This window comes from Babylonia areolata, chromosome 3 (genome assembly GCF_041734735.1).
Source record: "Babylonia areolata isolate BAREFJ2019XMU chromosome 3, ASM4173473v1, whole genome shotgun sequence".
NCBI lineage: Eukaryota > Metazoa > Mollusca > Gastropoda > Neogastropoda > Buccinidae > Babylonia > Babylonia areolata.
This window is the reverse complement of record NC_134878.1, coordinates 35,768,865-35,785,112: the sequence shown is the minus strand read 5'-3', so window position 1 is coordinate 35,785,112 and position 16,248 is coordinate 35,768,865.

The window sequence follows — 16,248 nt, the reverse complement described above, 5'->3', positions numbered from 1 at the left end:
GCACTGGATGGACAAACGACGTACAAAACAAACGAACAAACGAACAACAACCAAAAAGAAATCTGTGTGTGTGTGTGTGTGTTTGTGCTCACCTGCATGTAAGTCCATGGTACATAAATTTTCTTCTTTTTTTAAAGTATTTATTTAGAGTTCTACACGTGTAGTATAATAGACATTGTCTTTACTCATTGTCGAAAGCTTTGAACTTTTTTATACCTACATTCCAGTGGAGTTGTTGGGTTGTTTTTTTTGGTTTGTTTTGTTTTTGACACTGGCGCTGTTGACATCGTCTCAATCTCAGATGAGATAGAGAGACACAGAGATACAGAGAGAGATACAGAACGAACGAACGAACGAACGAATGTTTTATTCAGATAAGGCCAGAGCCCCTTACTGAAGGGGGATTCATTGATAAATAATAATTAGAAAATGACATGACACAGTAAGTAGACAATTCAGATCAACCAAAAATTGTTAGCACAATATCAACCATATCACCCAAAATAGTCCACACAAATATTCAACAACATTCACGAGATAACTGTACGTAGTCTTGTCAATCCTTCATATATATATATGGCTAAGTTATGCAGAGTACATTCCTGTCTTGAAGACATGAGTAAATTGAACCTAAAATTAGATGGATCTCTATAATATTTCAGTTGAATAAGTTTTTGTCTAAGGTCACACAAAGCAGGGCAACATAACAAAAAATGCAATTCATCTTCTTTACCCGAACTGCATAAACGGCATGTATACATAGGTTCATTTAGAATGCTATACCTGAAACTATGAGAAGCAATACTAGAAATACCAAATCTAAATTTTGTCAGTGTACATTTTATATATCTGTTCAGTCCTAACTCAATGTATGGCTCAATCACATGCGATGTTTTAAAAAGTCTAAACTGTGGGAATCTATCACTAGTTTGTATATGATCATGCCAGTCTTGCCACCTGCAATCAATAATACGTTGTCTGAAGCACTTTAAGAAACCTACAATATCTTCCACCCCTTGATTATCCCATACAAATGCAAAACCATATGTATTTAAACACTGACGAACACTCGTTGCCCAAGTCTTCTTACCATTATTATCTAAACTATATAACATTTTATATGCTTTAAATGGATATCTGTTTTCATTCATTCTAGTCAACTTTAGCCAATATTTAATACATTTAATATAAGAATTTAGATAAATAGGGTATCTCCCCAGTTCACCATAAACAAGATCATTTGGAGTACGATTGTTTACATTAAGAAAACGTTTCAATGCAAACAAGTGCACTTTTTCTGTTACTATCCTATTTTCCAGTCCCCAGATTTCTGCTCCATACTGTAATATTGGCTGAACTTGCGAATCAAATAGTCTAACAAATACACTAAAAGAACTACAGTCTACTTTATACAAAATATGAAGAATCAAAATAACTGCTTTTTTTGCTTTATTAGCAATGTCTTGACATGCAAAGTTGAAACTGAGTCTTGTTGAAAAATAAATCCCAAGGTATTTATATGCATTTACAACAGTTATTCTTTCGCTTCCATATGACCATCTTTCATTTTTTGCCAAATACCCTCCCTTACGAAAAACAACAATATTTGTTTTATCCATATTTACTTTTAGCTGTAAATTAGTTGCAGCAGTGTATAAACTGTTAAGTTGTCGCTGTAAACCAACTGTTGTTATAGACAGCAGAATCATGTCATCAGCAAAAAGTAAAACAAACAGTTCAATCAAATCGAAAGTAACACCATGTTGACCATTTTGCATAATTTCTAACGCTAGTTCATTAATAAAAAGTGAAAACAAGACAGGGCTACAGACATCCCCTTGCTTAACCCCACGAATACAATTCACACAATCTGATAATTTTGCCCCTGATCTCACTCTCGCTTTCACTTCATTATACATACCTTTCACACAAAGATACAGCTTACCACTGATTCCATTTTTCAACAAAACAGGCCATAAAAGTTTTCTGGAAATAGAATCGAAAGCCTTTTCAAAGTCAACAAAAGCAGCATACAATTTTCTATTATTTGCAAACTGTTTTTGTATTGCGGCCATTAAAGTAAATATATGGTCAATAGTTGAATAACCTTTTTTAAAACCAGCTTGATATTCTCCAATTATGTTATTCTGTGTTATCCATTCTTGTAGTCTATTGTTAATATATGTCAGGTCAGGTCATTAGATCTGCTACTGGTAACCTGTAATCCAGTACAACCTGTTCAGGGTCGGGTTGCCGGCGACTAAACCGGCACTCCCACCACTCCCTTCTGGGACTGGTGAGGCGGGTGGCTAGACACCCTTATGGAGATCCATAAAAGGGCGTCGGCTCAGGAGAGCCACCGACGGCCATCTAGCTCCACCGTGCTGTGTGCATGCCACACGCAGTTGGCCCCCGGGGTGTGTCTACCCATGCATGCGAAGTCTGGATCCGGCAGAATCTGCGGAAGAAACCTATCGGTTCAACGGAGAGGAAGGCGGTTACAGCAACGCACTGTGGAGTGCAGAGAGCAAGATGAGACACCGAAAGGATATCTTGGTCATCCACTGCATCCGTGCTCATCCTCCAGTCGTCTCGACTTAGTCTTGCCACTGGAAATTGGTGGACCCGGACGAGAGAGTGAGGTCGACGTTGCGCAACTCCTCTCCACTTTAAACAAACTCATCGCGCAAGTCATCAGTCATCCTAAATGACCTTTCATCCTTCATCATTTCATCACCCCCAAGTCCTGTGGCGACAGGCGAGCGACGAAACGACAGGTGTGGGTACACTGGCAGTCGCAGCCGCAGACCTGCACGCAGGCGGCTCAGGCCATAGGGTCACTCTTTGTCGACAGGAGCAGCGATGGAGCTCGGCAGCCGTCTGAGCGTCTGAGCAGCCCTCTTTAGGAATGCACTGCTCACCTCCCTGGCATGAGGAAGGGGCTAGAAAAGGTGCCCTAAAAATTGCCTGCTCCATATCACCCTGGCCAGCATACCGCGGCTGGCGGGGACCCTACATCAGCGGTCGAAACAAAGAGAAAGAAAAGAAAAAAACAAGGATCGTTCCTCTCACCATTGGTGCTTGGAACATAAGGACTCTCCTGGACAGAGATAACGCGGACAGACCCCAAAGGAGAACAGCACTAGTTGCATCCGAACTCGCCAGATACAATATCGACATCGCAGCCTTGAGTGAGACTCGGCTTGCAGGCGAAGGCGAGCTCTGTGAACGGGGATCTGGTTACACCTTCTTCTGGAGTGGACGAGGAAGCGAAGAGCGACGTGAGGCTGGTGTTGGTTTTGCAGTAAAAACAGCACTTGTCAGCAAGCTAGCTGGAATCCCAAAGGGAGTCAACGATAGGCTTATGACCATGAAACTCCCACTGGCATCTGGCCAGAAGCACCTCACCATTGTCAGTGCCTACGCCCCAACCATGACCAACCCGGATGAAGTGAAGGCGAAGTTCTACGAGGACCTTCACTCTGTCATTGCTGCCATCCCTAAAGCAGACAAGCTCATCATTCTTGGGGACTTCAATGCTAGAGTTGGCTCTGACTACATCTCCTGGGTTGGAGTGATTGGAAGGCACGGTGTGGGCCACTGCAACCCAAATGGATTGCTTTTGCTTCAGACATGTGCAGAGCACGAACTGCTGATAACCAACACAGTTTTCTGCCTCCCTACCCGTAACAGGACGTCATGGATGCACCCTCGCTCAAAGCATTGGCATCTCATCGATTATGTCATCGTCAGGAAAAGGGATAGGCAAGATGTACGTGTAACAAAGACCATGTGCGGCGCCGAGTGTTGGACAGACCATCGCCTTGTAGTCTCGAAGCTGAATATTCGAATCCAGCCCAAGAGACGCCCCCAAGGCCAGAAGGCTCCAAAACGGCTCAACATCGCTAAGCTGAAAAACATCACCATCAAACAGTCCTTTGTGGAGCTGCTGGAAGATCGTCTGGAATCCGCCTCTCTGAACAACCAGAATGTGGAGTCTGACTGGAGGACCCTGTGTGAGCTGATCTATAGTACAGCTTCAGAGACCCTGGGACCCATGACCAGAAAGCACATAGACTGGTTTGATGAAAACTGTGATGAAATCAAGCAGCTTCTGGATGAGAAACGCCGTCTGCATCAAGCCCACCTGAGCAACCCAAAGTCCACATCAAAAAAGGATGCGTACAATGCCATCCGCAAGACTGTTCAGCAAAAGTTACGCCAGATGCAGGATAAGTGGCTGAGTGACAAAGCTGATGAGATCCAGGGATATGCTGACAGGCACGATATGAAGAGGTTCTATAATGCCTTAAAAGAAGTCTACGGCCCCACATCCTCAGGATCATCCCCCCTCCTCAGTGCAGATGGGAATACCTTGATCACCGAGAAGGAGAACATTCTCGAACGATGGGCTGAGCACTTCAACAGTGTCTTAAATCGCCCTTCCTCCATAAATGATGAAGCCATAGACCGTCTCCCACAAGTCCCCACCAACGAAGCACTGGACGATCCGCCAACACTTCTTGAGACCCAGAAAGCAATCCGTCTACTATCCAGTGGCAAAGCACCTGGCTCAGACTCAATACCAGCAGAGGTCTACAAGGATGGAGGCACTGTGCTGACTGAGAAGCTTCATCAGCTGTACTCACTCATGTGGAAAGAAGAGACGATCCCCCAGGATTTCAAAGATGCATCTATCATTCACTTGTACAAGCGAAAGGGGAACCGGCAAGCCTGTGATAACCATCGGGGCATTTCCTTGCTCTCCATTGCAGGCAAGATACTTGCCAGGATCCTACTAAACCGCCTCACAGCACACCTTGACCAAGGTCATTTGCCTGAGAGCCAATGTGGATTCCGGAAAGAGCACGGAACCACCGACATGGTGTTTGCTGCAAGGCAGCTGCAACAGAAATGTCAGGAGCAAAATGCTGATCTGTTCTCCACCTATGTCGACCTCACTAAGGCCTTTGACACCGTGAGTAGAGAGGGACTGTGGAAGATCATGGCCAAGTACGGATGCCCTCGGAAATTTATTTCCTTGGTCAGCCAATTCCATGAAGGCATGCAGGCTCGAGTCCAGGACAATGGCGAAACATCTGCTCCTTTTGCTGTCACAAATGGTGTCAAGCAAGGCTGCGTCCTGGCTCCAACGCTGTTCAGCCTCATGTTCTCTGCAATGCTTACTGATGCCTTCAGAGATGGCGATGTTGGAATCGGCCTAAAGTACCGAACAGATGGCAAGCTGTTTAACCTCAGAAGGCTTCAAGCAAAAACGAAGGTCATGACAGACATCATCAGAGACTTTTTGTTTGCTGATGACTGTGCCCTCAACGCTGGATCTGAAGCTGACATGCAACTCAGCGTCAACAAGTTTGCCACTGCCAGCAGAAACTTCGGTCTTACCATCAGCACGAGGAAAACTGAAGTTCTCCATCAGCCAGCCCCAGGGAAACCCTACGTTGAGCCCAACATCACAGTCAACGGTCAGAGACTCAGTGCGGTGGAGCGGTTCACATACCTTGGCAGCACACTGTCACGAAATGCGACCATCGACGATGAAGTGAATGTCAGGATTGCAAGAGCAAGTGCAACTTTTGGTAGACTCAATGCAAATGTCTGGAACAGAAGAGGCATTAGTCTTGAGACCAAGCTAAAGGTCTACAGAGCAGTAGTTCTCCCCACACTACTGTACGGCTGCGAAACTTGGACAGTGTACCAACGACATGCCAAGAAGCTGAACCACTTCCACACAACATGCCTCAGGAAGCTACTGAACATCAAGTGGCAAGACAGGACCCCAGACACAGAGGTGCTCGCAAAAGCCACCCTTCCCAGCATCTTCACCATCCTGATGCAGTCCCAGCTTCGCTGGGCTGGACACGTGGCGCGCATGCCAGACCATCGGCTGCCCAAAAGGCTCTTCTATGGCGAGCTGCAACAAGGGAAGAGATCACACGGAGGTCAGAAGAAGCGCTTCAGAGATACTCTGAAAGTCTCTCTGAAAGCGTTTGATATCAACCCTGACTCCTGGGAGGAATCTGCAGTGGACCGTAACAAATGGCGCGCTGCTGTGCACAAAGGCGCCAGGTTGTGCGAGGCCAACAGGACTGCTGCAGCTGTTCAGAAGAGGCAGGCCAGAAAGTCACGGGCAAACAAGCTCCCTGACAATGATATGCCTGTCTTTGTCTGCCCCAGCTGTCAGCGAACATTTCGTGCGCAGATTGGACTATTCAGCCATCTGCGCACTCACAGATAGACTCATGAGCATCCTTCCCCCCACCCCACCACCACCCTCCCCCCATCCCCCATCTGGATGACAACGATGGTCATCATCGATCTCGATGGACACACCACCTATTGTTAATAATGGAACTGTATAACTTACTACTAATATCACTTAAAGAAATGCCTCTATAATTGTTTACATTGTTAATATCACCTTTCTTAAACAATGGCATAATTATAGATTCTGTCCAATTGCTTGGGTATCAAACAAATAATTAAACAGCTTCACCAGGAAACTAACAGTCGTCTCACCAGAATGTTTGAAAAATTCACTAATCAGTCCATCAGGGCCAGCAGATTTACCATTTTTTAATCTTCTAATTGCTAATAAGACTTCTTCGTGAGATATAGGTCTATCTAGTGTATAATTATCCCCTACATTTTCTGTATTCATGTTTTCAGTTACTTCCCCCTCGTCACCATCTTCATTTTCTAACACTTTATAATGTTCGAACCACTCTTGAATAGAAATATCATTTAAAGGTTGTACTTTCTTTTTTGAGATCTTTTGTACTGTGTCCCAAAATTCCTTTTGACTTTTAACAGTTTCTATAAGTTCGTTTACTAATGAGTTATTATATTCTTTCTTTTTTCTCTTATTTAAATTTTTGTACTCACGTCTAGCAATACAAAACAAAATGCGATCTTCTTTATCTAATGTTCTTCTACATATCCTCAGCAGTCTGCGTACCCGGCGTTTCTCCATTTTACATTCATGATCAAACCAATTTCTGTCTGCTGCTTTTTTATTTATAAATATACGTTTTTTCATATATTCTGCTTGTTCTTTAACAGTCTGATTAAACTTGTCTAATGCTCTATTTATATCAACGTGAATAAGATCTTCTGCTGACTGAAACTTTTCTTGTATTTTCTGTGACTCCATAGAAAAAGAAAAATATTCTGCACATATATCATTCCAACAATATTTGATAATGGACTGATTCATATCATAATCAGAATTCATATCACATTGCCTTGTGGAGTGTTTCTCAATATATAATACAATGGGTAAGTGGTCAGATTCAATTCTTTCTAATACCTGTAATTTTACATTCTGAGATGACGAATCAAAAAGATTTACAGACGCTAAAAAATAATCATTCACACTTGTCCCTAAATCAGAAACGTATGTGAAACGACCTGAGAGATACAGAGAGAGATACAGAGAGAGAATCATCGGCGTATGATTCTTTTGTCTGTGTGTTTTCTATCCATGGATTGTGTGATTTTGTAAGAATATTTAACCGCTTCTTAAATTTGTGTTGATTTAAATATTTAACCACTTCTTAAATTTGTATTGATTTTTTATTTGCTCTCCTATTTGCCAGCTACGTACCTTTGATTTTTATTATATGTAGATGTGTTTGCTTACGTGTTTGTTTAGTTAAAGTAGTTTATTTCATTTTATGTTTTACACAAACCCAGGTGTTGGCTCTCAAGGCCCGACCATTGCTTTGAATTATGTGAAGATCAGGTTTCACCAGCCCGGTCCCAGTCTCCACGAAAATAATGAACACAATACAGCTGTAACTGATGTGCAGAAAAGTCTGTGAGACAAGGAGTTACCAGCTGCAGAAAAGAAAACTGCAGAAATCTACTGTCAACCGCAGGACTGGATTGGATCAGCCCCAAATTGACAACCCTCACCCACCCCCCCCCCCCACCCCCACCCCTCCACCCCCGAAAAAAAGAAAAGAAAAAAAAAAAGCAGGAATATTAATAGACCAAAGAAAACACATTCCCAAAACAACAAAAATAACAACAAACAACAAACAGACACCCCGCGCTCTAGCATTTTTTAAGATGGTATATCAGTGGTGCCTCGACATTGAACAATACATCAGACAACGATCTTGTGACAATATACAGCGAACAGAAAGATGCCGTTTTCAGTACAGAGCCTAATTCATCAGCGCATTTCAGCAATCACTGATTGATTGATGATTGATTGATTGTTTCTTTTTTATTATTTCTTTTTACAAAGCACGGTAATAAACATACATGAACACTTACGTAACAAACACACATACACGTATGCATAATCATATACGTGCATAAAATACCTACCTACAAACATACAATTTACACATACATACTTTCATGTATACATGCATACAGTGCAAATATGCGCGCGTGTGTGTGCGCGCGCGCGCACACACACACACACTCTCGTTCACACTTTAATGCGCTTTGAACTATTAGATTACTGTATTTCCCCGTATGAGTCAGCTTGTTTCCAGCTTTGAATTAATTAATTGCAGCTTTAATGTGCGATAATTTTTCAACTATTTTGTTGTAGCCGTTTATGTCGTTTCCTTTGCCAACGTCGTGATGTTGAAGTGTGTGACCTGTGAAACCAGTTCACTTCATATACTTTCACCTTCGAAAAAAAAAAATCTCAGTCTCTCTAAAATATTTATTTCTGGTGCATATTCACAATCAACGACATTATTCATAAAGAAACGAACAGTGCTTGCACAATGTTCTATTGTTGTAATGTAGCTTACATTTTTTTTTCAAATAGTTTATAAATCTGGGTTTCTCTAATGTACGCATCGTTGGTGCATATCATTCGTAATCAACGAAATTATTCACAAAGAAAGAAAGAAAGAGTGCTTGCACAATATTCTGTTATTTGTTATGCTATGTAGCTTACTCTTTTTTTTATATAAATTGTTTGTAGGCTGGGAATCGTCTATTTGAAAAAAATTATTTATGTGTTCCGGTGGGTTTTTTGTTGTTGTTGTTGTTGTTGTTTTGGCTGTTGTTGTTGTTGTTGTTGTTGTATTGAAATCTTTGCAGTTGAAGTGATTGTTCACCAACAGTCATACTAGACTTTAAAACGGGGGAGGGTTTAAATCTTGCTGGTATAAGGACGGTTTGTGTCTCCATGTATCTGCGTACAATTGAATGAAACTGCAACTGTTTTCGTCAAGTGTATTTTGTCATCTTAAATGCTAAGATATCAACCAAAATGCTAAGTGATGCATGGGTTGAACTGGAATTATATATATGTTTTTTTTGGGGTTTTTATTATTATAAGGTTTTGACTGTAAAATTATTGCTACATTCTAGTGCTTAATCGTTATTAGTGATCAGTATGCTGTTTCGCTGGGTAGGGTATATATATTATATGTATATATGTATATATGTATGTGTGTGTATCAATGGTTTTTAACGGTCACCAACATATTGACATTTTGCTTGTGTGCCATCGTTGGGTCGACTTTGCTTTTGTGCCATCGTTGGGTCGACTTTGCTTTTGTGCCATCGTTGAGATTATCACCTTATTATTCCTTAGTGGCAGCAGTAAGGACTAGCCTCATGATTACCTGGGCCTCGCAGCCTATTAAACGTCGACTCATTGACATGCTTTGCATTGGTCAGGTTTTGCATGTCTTCAAGATTCTATAGATCAGCCATAATTGATAGAATTCTATGAATTTGGGTAAGCTGTCAAGAAGGTTCTTGACATCCATTGTTTTTTTTTATTGAAGCAGATTTGATCTGGTGATGTAATGAATTCCATGCATTAGCAGCTCTATAGGAAAAAAAATTGTTTGTTTGTTTTGGAATGTTTGATAAATAAATATCTTACCCACTCGGTTTCGAGTAACATCAACAGTTAAGGGAAAACAAATCGTGCAGATCAGTGTCATCAAGATCGTCAAATATTTTGTAAGTTTGGATCAAAACCCATCTGCCTTGTCTTTGCCTTTTTTTTTCCTTAACAGTGAATCCCCCACACCCACCCCCACACCCACCTACACACACACACACAAACACACACACACACACAGAGACTCTGCACCTACCCCGTCTCGGCTTTTTATTGTATTCTATTTATGTTATTTCATTTTATCTAATTTTATTCTATTTAATTTGATTTCATAATCTACTTTATGATTTTGTCAACCAGCGGTGGAAAGCATCTCTTTGCATACGAACAAAGGGTGCAGAACATTACTCTTTTTTTTTAGTTATCACAGAGCAGATATTTTTTGCCATTTATAAAGGAACAGATTTGTTGGTCACAATATATTATAACTTCCATTCTTTTTATTGATCAATAACAATTTGATGTTGCGCCAGCATTGAGATTGTGCTCTAGTCCCCCCCAACATCCCCCCCTTCCCCCTCACCCCTCCACATACCACCCCCACTCCGCCCCGCCCTCCCCACTCTTTTTTTTCTTTTTTAGTGAAATCCGTCTCCCCGTCCTGGCTTTTTATTCATTTTTCTTATAAATATATATATATATATATAATATAATGCATGTTTCTCTTCATAATGATTTGGTCAACCAGTGCTGAGTAGCATCTCTTTGTAGACTGCACAAAGGGTCCAAAACAAAAGATATTTACTGAACAGAAATTTTGGCTATTTTTAGAACAGTTATGTTGGTCACTCAGGGTATATAATTCAGGGTGATAATACAGACTTATTTTGTTCACACAGCCAATTCAGGCACCTGAAGCTTCTGTAAAGGGAGATCACTAGAATGGTTTGGCAGCATTTAAAAAAAAAATTGTTATGGCTTTATGGAGAAACCACTTGAAACATCTGTCAACATTTTTAATTATGGCGTCATCAAGTCAAACACTATGTATCAGGCAACATTTTCTAATTTGGCTTGATAACTTGAAAGATCTGGCAATATTTTTAATTGTGGCGTCATCACGTTAAACACTACGTATCAGGCAGCATTTTCTATTTTGGCGTGATAACTTGAAAGATCTGACAATATTTTTAATTGTGGTATCATGATGTTATGAGTACATATCAGGCAGTAATGTCTGTTACGGCGTTATATGGCGGAATGATTTAGAAGATATGGCAACATTTTAAATTATGGTAGACGTTATTACTACGTATCAGACAGCATTTTATGTTGTGGCTTAATGATTTGAAAGATCCGTCAACATGTTTGATTATGGTGTTATGATTTAATCACCAGAACGATCAGGCAGCATTTTAATTATGACATAATTACAGCTTAATCACTGGAAAGGTTTGGCAGTTTTGTTGTTTGTTGTATGCTTCTTCTTTTTTTCTTTTTCTTTTTTTTAACCTATGGTGTCATAGATTGATACAAATTGTTAAGATTGCACTAAAAGATTCCACTAATTATTCAATGTGTACCGTTTCTAAAATCTGAAGGAATGCGTAAGAAGGTCCATTAAGTCCATTGAGCATGTGGAGTGCATGTTACTCACTATTTTCTGATAGAAAGAAAAGAATATTGTTAAGACTTAAAGCGTTTGTCTCTACTATTCGCATCTCTTTCCAAGGAAACTTTGTACATTGATAGGGAATCCTTTTTTTTTTCTATTGAGATAGAAGATGATTGTTAATGTGCATTTGCTTGATTGTTTATGTGGGCCTATGTTGTTGTTGTTTTTTGGGGTTTTTTTTATATTCTTTTGTTGTTGTTTTTTTAATTATAATTTTTTTTAGATCACTCTCTTGTTTATATGGTGTGTATTAAAGATGTCGGTGTATATGTAATGTTTCTATGACCCCAGAGGGTACATGGAATAAACTTTTCTTGTCTTGTCTTGCCTTAATGTGTGTGTGTGTGTAAAATAAAACAGAAGTAAGAAATCAGAGTAGGTATGCTGTGTGATCACAGAGTTGAATAAGATCAATTGAAAAATTCATCTGCTAGTTAAGTTCCTGTCTGTCTTTTATTGTCGGAAAGAAAATTGTTTCATAACAGAAAACGATATTAACTAAAATTATCAAACCTATCATTCAGATACTTAATAAATGTAAATTTGGTTTCCATTTAAGTTTTTGATTTTCCCCTGTATTTGAATCATTCTACTGCTTCTCTTCTTCATTCGAAATGCCACTACCGATTTGACTACTGTGATCTTCTTCTTCTTCTTCTGCGTTCGTGGGCTACAACTCCCATGTTCACTCGTATGCACACGAGTGGGCTTTTACGTGTATGACCGTTTTTACCCCGCCATATAGGCAGCCATACTCCGCTTTCGGGGGTGTGCATACTGGGAATGTTCTTGTTTCCATAACCCACCGAACGCTGACATGGATTACAGGATCTTTAACGTGCGTATTTGATCTCCTGCTTGCATATACACACGAAGGGGGTTCAGGCACTGGCAGGTCTGCACATATGCTGACCTGGGAGATCGTAAAAATCTCCACCCTTTACCCACCAGGCGCCGTCACCATGATTCGAACCCGGGACCTTCAGATTGAAAGTCCAACGCTTTAACCATTCGGCTATTGCACCCGTCACTACTGTGATCGAAACTTGCAATCCCCCCTCTTGATTGCCCTTAAAGATTTTTTTAATGCCCAAGATACATCAGAATAAAAGATTTAATCAGCGTTTTCACTGCGAATACCGCAATCGATTTATCGCCCTTAAAAAAGCATGTTTAAATGTTAAATTTTTGAACGTCAGTTAAGTAGCCACCATAGTGTATTGAGTAAGACAGTTTCTTCTCACCTGAACACGCGGGGTTCGAATCTGCCTTCAGGGCTGTTCTTTTTTGTTTTGTTTTTTTAACACGAAACTTTATAATAACAAATACAGAAAACATTTTAACGATTAGATTTTTTTTAAAAGTGTATCACAAGTGAGTCTTGAAGGCCTTGCCTCTCTTATTATTATTTAGAATTGATTTATATGGAATACTGATTTAAATGGAATAAATTTTATGTCATATGTTGTATATAAAGTTAGTCATATTTATGTATGATTATTTAATATGTGTGATTATTTCATTTAGCATTTTGTTAGTAATGTGTGAATTGCATTTTACATTATTCCGTATCAGTTTAATTCCCATTAAGAAAAATGATTTTGTTGACATTTTTTCATTCATTTTTGTTAAAGGTATTAGTATCATCATCATCATCATCATCTTATCTTCAGTCCTTTATACTTAAACCACTTCCCATTATCTGAGATCTGTTGTTGAAAAGCTCCTTCGAGTCCCCAAACCTCTTCAAGGACATTTTGCCAGAGGGCCTTTCAGTCCCAAGCACCTTCTGTCTGGAATTCTCTTCCTCTGGATCTCCATCACTTTCCAATGTCCTCTGATCTTTCAAAACAAACTAGAAAACACACCTGTGCTCAAACTTGACTTTGGATGAGATTAACCATAGTTGTTAGTCTGCAGTCTGCATCCTCCCACCCGCTACCCCCTATAATTTTTTTTTTTTTTTTTTTTTTGATATATCCTCTGCTGAAATCATGTTGTGTGTGCGCCTGTGGGTGGGCGTTTACTCTGTGTGTGGGTGTGTGTGTGTGTGTGCGCGTAAACATGCGTGTTGGTGTGATAGGCATATTTTGTGCATTGTGTGTGTTTGTGTGTGATTGTTCATATCTACAGTTTGTAATCTTGTCTTAGAGTGTATAGATATACATATATGTGGGGTTTTTTCATGTACAGAGGCTTGTTTTTTTATGCACCATTGTATATGTATTGTTTCATGAGACACTTAGAGCTGATTATATATGGAGTTTGCACCATTATATATGATACATTGTTATTAGTAGTAGTAGTAGTATTTTTTTTAAAAAACCCATTAAACTCATATGAAAAAAAGAACATCATGTAATTGGGCAGTCCTGGTATGTCCCAGTACGGTCAGCTGACTTTAAGCAATAATGATAATAATAAATCCAAGTTTGATTGTTGTTTTTGTTGTTATTATCATCATTCGGGGTTTTTTTTCTTTTCTTTATTTTTTTCTTTGTTGTTGCTGCTGTAATCGTCCTTATGTTGCTTATGCAGGCAGCATACACATGGATGAGCGCTGATAGATAAAATCATTTATGTTGAAAGGAAAACTGTCTGTGTAAGTGTGTGTGTGTTTTCCATTTGTGGGTGTTTCGATATCTTTCCACAGGTCTCTCTCTCTCTCTCTCTCTCTCTCTCTCTCTCTCTCTCTCTCTCTCTCTCTCTCTCTCTCTCTCTCCGGTGTCTGTCTAGCCCCATCTCTTTCTCTCTCATGGTATGTGGGAGAGGGGGGGTGAGGAGGGGGGGACAGGCATGATTTAGACTGGCTATGTGTCAAAGTTATAACAATAGTTTTCAAATCTGAATTTTACTATAACTCCTGTTTTCATAAAACTTTTAGCTCTCAACACCACAATGACCCAGTTGAAAGCATGGGTAATGGCTGTGTCAGTCCTGATTGAGTTAGCCTCACACACACTGCTTACGCACACACGTGTGTGCATATGTGTACACACACTTACACAAAATGAAATAATTCAGAACAATTTATTTGTATAAAACCCAATATGATAGTCAGTCGTGTCCAACTATGACCATCAGAACAGCAGAGGAGGCAACTGCTGTTCCGACTATTTGGGCTAGAATTTGATTATAGTGGAGAGTGTCTTGCCCAGATTACATTCCCACTCTCTCGGCCAAGAGGGTTTTAGGAAAGTCGGCGTTGGGATGGTTCCCAAAGGCCAACTAGCCCACTAGTAAGGCTGCAGCACTAAGAGCCAGTGCAATTTTGCCTCCTAGTTTGAGAGTCATAGTCCTTCACAAAAGACTAAGCTGTAAATGATTTCCCATTGACTGGAGAAACCATTGTCATAGTTCAGAGATAATCATTGTTATGAGCCACAGAGACAACATTGGAAAACCACTCTAGCTATCAAAGGACAAAACTACTTGCAATAAAACAAAGTTGTGTCAGGCAATCAAAAACAATGCGCGTTCATACAAAAACAGCCTTCACCCAAATACAATCATCAAGAATAAAGCAATGTGGTCATAGCCAGCAGTTACATTCAGAGAAATTCAATATCAGCTCTGTGCATGTATGTCTCCCTATGTGGTGACTTGTACATAAAAGTTAAGGTCCCCTTTAAATCTTTCTGGTCCTAAGTGGCCCAGTGAGTACTCAAATACATCAAATTCTTAGGGCGATCAGATAAAAACCTTTTCTACTGAAAAACACATGGCTATCAAAGACAACATTGACAAACACCTACATAAGAGGATTACAGTTGCCTATTTTCAGCCTAGATTCCTAAGGGAAGGCAGATATAGATAGCCCGGTTGCCTTCAGAGAAATCTTAATGCATTCACCCTGATGATGAATTAATTCTTATATATATATAGATATATATATATACGTGTGTGTGTGTGTGTGTGTGTGTGTGTGTTATGTTGTATACATATATTTACACAACCTACATATATACATACATACATACATACATACATACATATTCATGCACACATAATGAATGAAAACATACACACACACACACACACACATATATATATATATATTGTTCTGTGTCTTATCCACATTACAATTTCATAACAGTATAGCATTCTATTCTGTTTTCTTTTCCCTCAACAGATGTTCTCTTTGCCCCACTAACGCCACACATTCCCCCCCCCCCCCCCAAAAAAAAATGCCTTTCTCTGTCACTCCCACCCCACCCCGTTCCCCTTCTGTCACTCCATAACATTTTGTCTAGCGCCATGTTTTTAGAATCGGTCAAGTGTTTTCGACATAGAGATTGGTGCAAGAAGGTTTGTGAGGGCATCTGCCTACAGCCTTATGAAACAGCTGTCGATTTCTGGCAGAGAGAGGACATGGGCAGAGCCGGTTTTTTTGTTTTTTGTTTTTTTTCATAGTTCTTAACTGAGTGACTTTCTTCAGTCATAATGTGGCAGCGTTCATGTACTTAAAAAAGAAAACAAAACAAAACCAAAACAAAACAAACAAACAAACCAAACCAAACCAAACCAAACCAAAACAAAACAAACAAGATCAACGACAACAACAAAAACGGGCTTAACTTAGCGACCTTACCAGATTTGGAAGGCAGTTCTATGTCCATAAAGACTGTCCTTAATTGAGTGAACATCCATAGCATTGGCATCTATGGCAGTGTTTATATCCTCAAAAAATCTGCTCGTAACTGAGTAAGCATGTAGACTTAAA